Source organism: Octopus bimaculoides, chromosome 4, assembly GCF_046866305.1.
Source record: "Octopus bimaculoides isolate indiv1 chromosome 4, ASM4686630v1, whole genome shotgun sequence".
NCBI classification, from domain to species: domain Eukaryota; kingdom Metazoa; phylum Mollusca; class Cephalopoda; order Octopoda; family Octopodidae; genus Octopus; species Octopus bimaculoides.
Window position 1 is genome coordinate 22,016,895 of NC_142931.1, and position 10,077 is coordinate 22,026,971.

At 36.0% G+C, this 10,077-nt stretch overlaps 1 long non-coding RNA gene across 1 annotated transcript in view; it reads right to left on the bottom strand.

The window, feature by feature from the left end:
- The window catches only part of LOC106876801 (uncharacterized), an 18,760-nt gene extending 9,508 nt beyond the window's left edge, over window positions 1-9,252 (bottom strand). The window contains exons 1-2 of the long non-coding RNA XR_008264031.2: window positions 9,248-9,252; window positions 7,306-7,377 (exon numbers count right to left, since the gene is read on the bottom strand). This is a non-coding gene — a long non-coding RNA (uncharacterized LOC106876801). The remainder of the gene's footprint in view (window positions 1-7,305; window positions 7,378-9,247) is intronic.
- Window positions 9,253-10,077: the final 825 nt, after the last annotated feature.

Genomic DNA, 10,077 nt, shown 5'->3' on the forward strand with positions numbered 1-10,077 from the left:
TTCTGTAAGAATTACTCTAGATTACTTAACAGCTTCCAATAATTTATTGTGAAAAACCAGGATTGATTTAGAGAAATTCGAAATCAGTAGCATCATATGGAGCTGATGTTTCAGTGAAGTCGAATAGTTTCTGCATTTCAGAAGCTACTGTCATAGGTGGTCAGTTGTCTGCGAGTGAATGCCTTGTATTCATTATACACGTATGATCATCCAGTTTAATTACAAAGTTGTTAATTTGCGTTACTTACTACATAAAGCAATGGAAATTTATATGCATTTTAAACCTCGTTCAATAAAGGACTTTGTTTTGAATTCAGACATGTTTGGAGAACATCACCCTGGAAGTGTTCCCTCTCCTGTGTATTTAGCAGATATTCGGTTGCAATAAATTTCAGGCGATGCTGCTTCAGTATTGTCAATACAGAGTCTACGCCAAACACTTTTCCAAGACACTTTCCTTGTGACTGACAGGATTATTTCCAGATAATTTATTTCATCAGCTGTATCGAATACTTTTCACTCCCGCTGATAGATATACCGAGAAAGTGGATGACCCGACATCGACGGGTTCTTCGATGTTGATGAACAAGATTCAATTTTTGCATATGGATGTGGGGAATGTGGGTTATGGCACTCGTGAAATGTCTAAAATGCATTTGTGTGTGTGTATGGGGTGGGGTGCATAGAGTTAAGGTCCAGTTTATCTGCTGAAATTTTTTTCTCATGTCATTTACTAAATTCTAAAAATAAATAAATAAAAGAAAAGCTGTTTTAGAAACTTGAGCATTAGCATTAATGTACTCGAAATATGAATTTGAAATATTGGCTATGATAAGACCGGTAATGTTTACCTTCAACAAAGCACAGGCAGGTTAATAGTTAGTCGCACGACCAATTTGTACTACTTACTACTGTTAAACATCTAAGTATTCATCTACTTTTTATTAGATATTCATGTGGTGTATTTATATTAGATGTCAACGTGACTTTATAACTCGTTGAAATCAAATCACTCATGAAATGGCGTCAATGAATTGGTATCAATTTATCAATCTATTCTGATAAGATAAATGGTCAACAAATAGCATTAATGGCAAGACAGAGTGCAATATCACCACACTTACTTTTTCTACTTTTGTTTTTGCAGAACTTAACAGTTTTACATTTGCACGCTACTGTAAAATAGATAGATTTGTCATTTAGACAGTTTTGTTGCTCAATATACGATGAACTCTTCATATTTTAGATTGATTATTGAACATTTGGGAATATTGCATGCATCTTTATACACTTTCATTTGAACAGTTATTGAAATTTCACTCTTCGTCGAAACAGAAGACTTACACAAATGCTTAAGGACAAATAACATTCCAATTCATCTTGAAGTAGATGCAGCGACTGAGATAACTATCTCAATTTGGCAAATGTTGGATCGATTTCCAACCAAGCAAACAAAACATGTCACACATAATGTTTTGGGTTGAAACTAACCGAGAATTGTAACTTTCATCAATATCCAACTACATGGAAGTATATGTTATTGAAATATCATATTGTCGCCATCTTAACCTTTATTAATATCCAGCCACATAGAAGTCTAAGTAACTGATATGCACAACACTGTCGCTGACTATTCTCTGAGTAATTCAATCCGGTAATTTATTTTCTAAAACAATTTGCCGAACCAATTTTCCCCTTGTTATGCAGATGGATTCCAGAACAGTTAATAATACTCGATAAAAAATGAAAGGTATATTTAACATTAAACCTCGACGTCAAATCAATCTTCTATCCATTGATATCAGTATCATAAGCTTCACTAAAAACTGAGTAACAAAAAACAAACATTGTGTAGACATATTGTTTACATCTATCGTAATATACAGTGTTGGCTAATAAATCTGCAGATATGTTCGATAGTAACTAGACTATCTATAAATGATCAGAGTCATTCGGTTCCAGTTGTTATTATTATTCTAGGTCGAGGAATTGACAGAATCGTTCGGACATCAGAAAAGTGCCTCGAAGTATTTCTTCAGACTGTCTAGCATTTGGCTTAAATCTTGGTAAGGCCAGCTTCGCCTTTCATTCTTTCCAGAGTCGATAACATGAAGTACCAGTGAAGTACTGGGATCGATAGTAACGATTGACCCCTTTCCTTAAAGACTGCTGGTCTTGGTCCCTATATTGCTAATGAATATGATAGATCAACGTAAATCTAAGTTTTCAGTGGAATACAACGAGGTACTTAAGTTTTCAGCCCAAAAAGTTTGGATGTTTGGTGGCATCGGGTTTTGATTATGTGTAAGTTGTGGGTAGACATAGATAGATTGTTTCAATTAGTAGCTTCGTTATTTCGGCTGATTCACGAGTGAACTTTAAAACAGTGGTTTTATATGTAATGAAGGGCAGTTAGTGTAGAATGCGTGTAGATCCGACCTTAATGTGACCATTGGAGGTTGATGTTGAAGAGCTACATGTACCTGACCAGTAGGGTAGATTACTTTGCACAGAGTGAGAACAGATAGTCTGATGGGAGAAGTTAAATATGGTTGTTGTTTAGCCTCTTGGTAAGCACCCATCAAGCAAATACATGATTGAAAGAGCTTTAGTTGTGATGAACCGCTTTCACCATTTCATACATTGTTTACTAATAACTATTATACAAGTAGTCCTTCTAAATTAATAATGATAGTGTATGAGCTTAAGAATGCATGGCTGCTATTTCTGGCAAGTCAGTCGACCACATAGAGGATCTTTTATTGGCGGTAAAAGAATGCTGATCTTTTATTAACAGTAATAGAATGCCGATTGCTGTAAATATTTGACATGGAATTTATTTGTAGACAGCTAGGAATGCGAGAGAAAGAACTTTTAATCAAATTGTCTATGCAATATTGTTTTTAAGCAGTGTTTGCAGAAGAGTTTTTCGTTCTTGTTGTTTAGCCCAAAGTTGGCTGATGATAGAAAGCATTCTACCTATGACTATCCTGTTCTTTTATTGACCGCCAAGTGTATATCTAATATTATATTATCTAATGTGGTTTTAAACATCATTTTTAGCGTGGTAGGTTTATTTAAAGGAAATTTGGTTGTTATTTCTAACAGCTAAAAGCATCCCATAGACCTACTTTAACTCTCTTGTAGCGCTTTTACTCCGTTTTCTGTTTTAAAGATGGCACATATGGTGCCTTATGCTCTTCCTCCTCAATAAAGGATTTTTATCACTTAAACTTATACTAGGGATATTTCCACTACTGGGCACTGCACACATCCTACGCAAAACACTTTCAATACAGTAACCATAAGAGCATCACAGTAAACCACAGCACATACCCAAAGTACACAGAGCTGCGCTCGGTAGTGAAGTGAAAGCACGCTATAAAAATAAAACTACTGAAGCAGAGGGTGAAGGTTTCATATTGGCTGCTCAAGACCAAAACTTATTAACCCGGAACTACCAAGCCAATGTGATAAAAAATGGAGCTGACCCAAAATGCCGATTTTGTAACGATCCGATTGAAACTATAGACCACCTAATCTCAGGGTGTAGAGTCTTAGCACCTGTAGAATATAAAGCAAGACATGACAGAGTTGGCCAGTATTTACACTGGACAATATGTCAACATTATAAAATCAAAACCGCTGACAAATGGTATAAACACCATCCTGAAGCTGTGACTGAGGGAGAAAATGTATCGATTCTCTGGGACTTCCCCGTACATACTGACAAGACTACAAAAGCTAATAAACCGGATATTATTATAAAAGATCAGACAAAGAAGACGTGTTTATTAATTGACATGAGTATTCCCTCTGATCATAATATAGCGGCGAAAGAATTTGACAAGATCAGTAACTATAAAGACTTGCTAATAGAAATTGAAAAAATGTGGCACCTCAAGGCGACTACCATACCAGTGATTGTAGGATCTATAGGAATGATAAAAAAAAGGTACTGAAACCTATTTGAAAATGATACCAGGCTTACCATCCCTACAGGAAGTGCAAAAAATCGTGCTAACTGGAACGACTCATGTACTGAGAAGAGCATTATCGCTGTGAAAACAACATCCATTCATGATTTTTTTTTTCTTAAATACATGTTTTACCTGTGAATTTGCGTGTGTAAACTGGGAATGCATACGAGTTTCTCTGCCCTAGGTGTACGGAAAACACTCGGCGAGAAATGGAAGAAAATTTGAAGAAAGAAGAAAAAGCAACAACATAATAATAATAATAATAATAATAATAATAATAATAATAATAATAATACCAGGCAGTAGCTCTCATGGCTTCTGGTCTTAATTGATTGGAAGTGTTATCATGTGCATTGTTTTGTCTTGGTATAAAAAGATGGGTTACAGCAAATATTCTGCTTAATACCACAGATTTGCTTGTCAGTTGTTTGACCATAACCAGTTGGGTGTGTTCTTTAGCAGCTGACGATATGTGCAGCTCTGACCACGAGAAGAATTAGTGGGGGAGCATCATAGTCATGTGTTGAGAGGAATTCCTTGGGGTTTGAATAATTCACCTTTGGAAACATGGGTGTTTTGCTCAACATCCTTAAACAAACCTTATTCAGGGACCTTTTGAGCGGGATGGGCTACTCGACCTGAAGAAAATTCTAACTGGGTCCCACCTACGAGGTCATGCGCTGTTTATCTTGATATGAGATCATCATGTCACGCATATATGGTTGTGATGCATGTGCCTGGTGTACCCTTATCAGACGGGTAGTCATGATGGGTATAACGGGCTTCGTATATTTTACCCCAGTGTCACTTTGATGGCATGCACTAGTCTCTCACCCAATAATAATAAAAATAAAATTGACCCTAAACAGACAAATCCGTCTCCTAATATCAACGTCGAAGCTCGTCATGCCTCAATGATAACAAAGCAAATTACAAACCAGATTGGTTGTCGACCGGATTGAAAAGGGCCATGTACTCGATATAGATATGTTAGCCATAAGAAGCTACGTTACGAGCAATGTTTACATGCAGAGAACTCGGAGACGGTGTTGTCTCAAAAAATTAACTCTAAACAGACAGATCCGTCCCCTAATGTCAACGTCGAAGCTCGTCATGCCTCACTGATAATAAAGCAAAATACAAACCGGAATGGTCATCAACCGGGTTACAAAGGGCCACGTACTCGAATGATGAATCAGATTCAATACGAAAAATCAGCTACCGGTTCAAATCTTCCCGAAACAGAGGAGCTGGAAGTACCCTACAACCGGAATATTCCAACAGATGGCCAGCCATGCTCATTATCAAATAACCAAAAGAAAAAGAATGAAAAATGGTCTAGGGAAGATAATAAAGAAGTTCTTACGGCCTTCTATCATACCATATGTTTCTCCACAAATAAATCTAATACTGTACAAACCTACTTAAACTGGAGACAGAAACACCTCGAAGTAAGACCCTACATAGACAGTAACAAACTTGCCAGCGTCAGAAGAAACATTATGAAAAAGAAATTACTAACTGAAATAGAGATTGACCAAATTAAACAAGTAATAAAGGATAAAAGAACGAAGCTGCAGCTAAAGAAGATACTACAGAGGAAATAATTATAGACCAACCGAGGGCTGATGAAAATATAATAATGATTGAAAGAGTTAATGTAATTGATAGGCAAAGTGAACTATTCTCTGAACCAACCATAAACACTAAGGCAGATGAAAATCAAATAGATGAAGAAAGTCACACAGAAATTGACCCAACAGAACTACATGATCTAAAAAATCAAATCATGATTGAATGGATGAAAATTAAAGAAACCAGTATGAATGAACGCGATACTCATCCAAAAATTCGCACCAAATTCTAATCAAAACCTGAAAATAATTATGAAATTTGATCCTGTCCAGATGAATTTGCACGCTACTGTATGTATGTATGTCTCTTCTATTTTTTTAGTTATTATAAATCTTCCACTGAGGAAGCAGCCGTTTTCCAACAAAGATACAAGGCTCCATCTTTGGGATGTAGTTAACACAAACAAATTTACATTTGGAACTTGAGAAAAGTCTTGCATATTTTTACTGTTCCACTCATAGATTGCACTTGTAATGTACGAATTAGCCGGTCGATTTCTCTTTCTCCTTTAAGAATTTGCTAATAAAACCTAGTGCTCCAATTATTATTGGTATGAATATATATTCATAGTCTGGATATAGAAGCTAAAGGTTCCGAAGCAGTTTCCCATAGATATCCTCTTTTACTTTGATTTTCAAAGAGATATTTATATCTACAGTGCAGCTGACCTCTATGGTCAGCTGCATACCTTTGCCCCTCTGTCCCAAATAACAACATCCGGCCTGTTATGTTTACATTTGACAGAAGTTTTGATGGGAATATTTCATCAGTATTCCTTGAGTTGGTGTTTATGAATGTATTTCTTAACAGAGGAATTTTCTAACAGAGGAATTTTCTAACAGAGGAATTTTCAGGACAGTCTTTTTTGCGGATGGCATTGTAAATTGTTTTAGCAACAACATCGTGCCGCATAGGGAGGTAGTACCGTGACGATATTTTAGGACAGCTGCTAATCACATGCATAATGTTTTCCACAGAAACATGACATAGTCTACACATGCATTTGCACCTTGGGATTACAAGAATGTCACTGAATGTATATATGTATTTATGTATGTACAGGTGTGTGCGTTTGTGTATGTATGTGTGTACGTGTGCATGTGTGCGTGTATTTGTGCATTGACTTCATTAATTGCACTACCAACACCAAAAATGACTGGTTTCATTATTGGTAAAAATTCACACATCAACAATCAGCAAACTCACATAAACATACGGTATTCCTTCTATCAATCACTGCTTATATGATAACGCCTAGTTCCTCTGAGATATAGGCTATGAAACTGTTCTTTAAGTTCACATATTGCAGCTGCCTTCCAGCTTCCCGCCTGTATATTATTCATACATCATCTGACTCCACAAACATTTTGCTAAGCCCTTGGTCAATCCTTCAACAAACATGCTGAAGACTTCGTTAGTTCTTCTATTCTCGAAATGCTCTCTACTTGAATTATCTGCCTTTTCATGCTTTCTTGCTAGCCCAACATACATCAACCGTATCTACCGTGTCAATTCTGCAAGGCACGGCAAAAATCACAGTGCTAGCCCTTTTCTTACAATCCATGAAAGTAGCTAATTTAACGTCAAGGCCATTAGAACGTCTGACAGTAAAATTTCTATAAGAAGAATTATTTCAAAACTCGAGTTTTCCAACTTTCGAAATAGAGAATAAACAAGCAAATTAACTTACATTAGCATATCTTGAGATTTTTCTTTGATACGGTAGCAAGTGAAGTTGTATTTATTGTAAGGAATATAGAAACTGAATTTATTACCCACACAAACGATATTTATGGGTTCTAAATGTGTAATTAAATATGTTAAAAGCACGCTGACGAAATTTAATATACTACAGATATTATTAAAACAGAATAACTAACTTTATGACTACTCTGGAGATGGACAGTGACTGATACACGCATGCACATACACATGCACACACACACACACACACACACACACACACATACATACATACATACATGCATACATACATACATAATACATACATACATACATACATGCATGCATGCATACATACATACATACATACATACATAAATACATACATTCATAATACATACATAGATACATACATACATGCATACATACATACATACATACATATATACAAGCACCCCCCCCCCCCACGACAAGAAGTGACCATCAGATGGGGAATACATACATAAAGCAAAAACTGCAAATCTTCACATGTACTGATTCCAAATATTACACATATACACGCAAACATGCACAAATCAATGGTTGTTTCAAATTCTGATGAAGGGGCCTTGGTTCTCGGTTAGAAAGCAGCTCTTTATTGGCAAGAAATCTTGAAATAAATCTTGAAATAAAACTTGAAATAAAACTGAATGATAACATGCATGCATACATACAAGCATGCATACATACATGCATGCATACATACATGCATGCATACAGATATACAAAGTAGGGTTTTCTGCAATCAGAAAAACCCTACTTTCAAAAAACAAACGTTGCAAAGCGTTTAGAGTGGAGTAAAAACCTACAGAATTGGTCCCTAGAGCAGTGGAAGAATGTTATTTTCTCGGACGAGTCATCCTTTACCTTATTTCCGACCACCGGCCGAGTATACGTGTGGAGACAGCCAAAAGAAGCATTTGATCCAGACTGCCTTCTTCCAACTATTAAACATGTAGGAGGATCTATATCTTGGAGGGGAGCTATATCTTGGAAATCTGTGGGCCCAATGGTTTCCCTTCATGGCAGAATTAATAGTCAAGACTATTTAAAGATTTCATCTGATCAAATTCATCCTATGGTTGCGGAACTGTTTCCAGAAGGAAAACAATCTTTCGGGATGATAATGCACCAATTCACATAGCTAAAGTTGTTACTGAATGGCACGAGGAACATTCTAGTGAAGCCGAACATCTTATCTGACCACCACAGTTCCCAGATTTCAATAATATTGAACATTTAGGGTGCATTTTAGAAAAGGAAGTAAGGAGTCGATATCCTCCACCATCATCACTACAAGAACTGGAGATGGTTTTAGCTGAAGAATGGACAAAAATTCCTTTGGAAACAATTTAAACTTTGTATGAGTCCATACCTCGTAGAATTCAAGCTGTAATTACTGCCAAAGGCAGTTCTATCTCATATTAAAATACATTTGTTTGAAATTTTAAGGTGTTTTCATTATTTTGTCCAACCTTTGTATGTATATATATATATATATGTGTATGTATGTATATATATGTGTGTGTATATATATATATATATATATATATGTGTGTGTGTGTGTGTGTGTGTGTGTGTGTGTGTGTGTGTGTGTATGTATATATGTATATATAATATTTATATATGTATATGTGTGTGCGTGTACGTTTGCATGTGTGTGTGTGTGTATTTTGTCCTTACCACCGCCTGACAACCGGTTTTCGTTTGTTTAGGTCCTCCTAACTTAACGCTTCAGCAAAATAACTGGCAGAATATGCACCAGATTTAAAAAGAAAAAGTATTGCTGTCAATTTGTTCGACTAAGATCCTCGAAGGCGGTGTCTCAGCCTGGCCTCACGCCAAGGACTGAAGCGAGGTAAAGAAGAGAAGATAAAAGAATACCCATCCCTAGAAATTTGTGCTCTTACGCCATTGTAAGAAACCGTCTTAAATTATAGTAGTGTGGTGGATAGCTGAATTAGTACACTGCGTTAGGCTTTTATTACTTTAAATTCTGATTTCAAATGCTGCCGGGTTCAACTTTGCTTTTAATCTTTCCAGGATCGATAAAGTAAATACTAATCAAGTAGCAGAGTATTTTTGGAAGACTGAATGGCAAATTTGCGCATTGGTTTGCTATGTATGAAAAGGAAACATAGCCCGAGGCTGTCAAAATAAATTCACAACTGGAGTCACAAAGGAAATCTCCGAGTTATATGAAATAATAGTTAAAATTGATTCATTATCAGAGAATACTATGAATAGCAAAATCCTCTAGAGAATTCCTTCTCAATTCAGTGACAAGTTTGAAAAGATTTAATCGAATGCATAAAAATTAGCAGAAACGGGAAGAAAACATGGCACTTCATACAAATCTTATGTAATTATCCTCGAGCATTGAGCACATACCATAACATTATTGCAGTTAGCAAGAAAAGATCAATGAAGTATAAAGAGAGAAAAGGAAAAAAAATTATCTGAAGGTAAATCATCCAGACCGCAACTCAAATTATGATTTTCATGGATTTTTACTTGAAAATAATTTTAAAAAATGAAAAAGCAGTGGAACTTGACATCTTCACGGAGCTAAATAACTTAGCCTTAGAACATGGTTGATCAAACTCTTTAACGACTATTCTCTCACACGTAAAAAATACCTTAGTTTTGGTGAAAAGCCAAACTAATCGATATTCTGAAATCAGGGGAAGGCCCATTACAAGCAAAGAACTTCCAACGGTTTATTTTCATTACACTTACA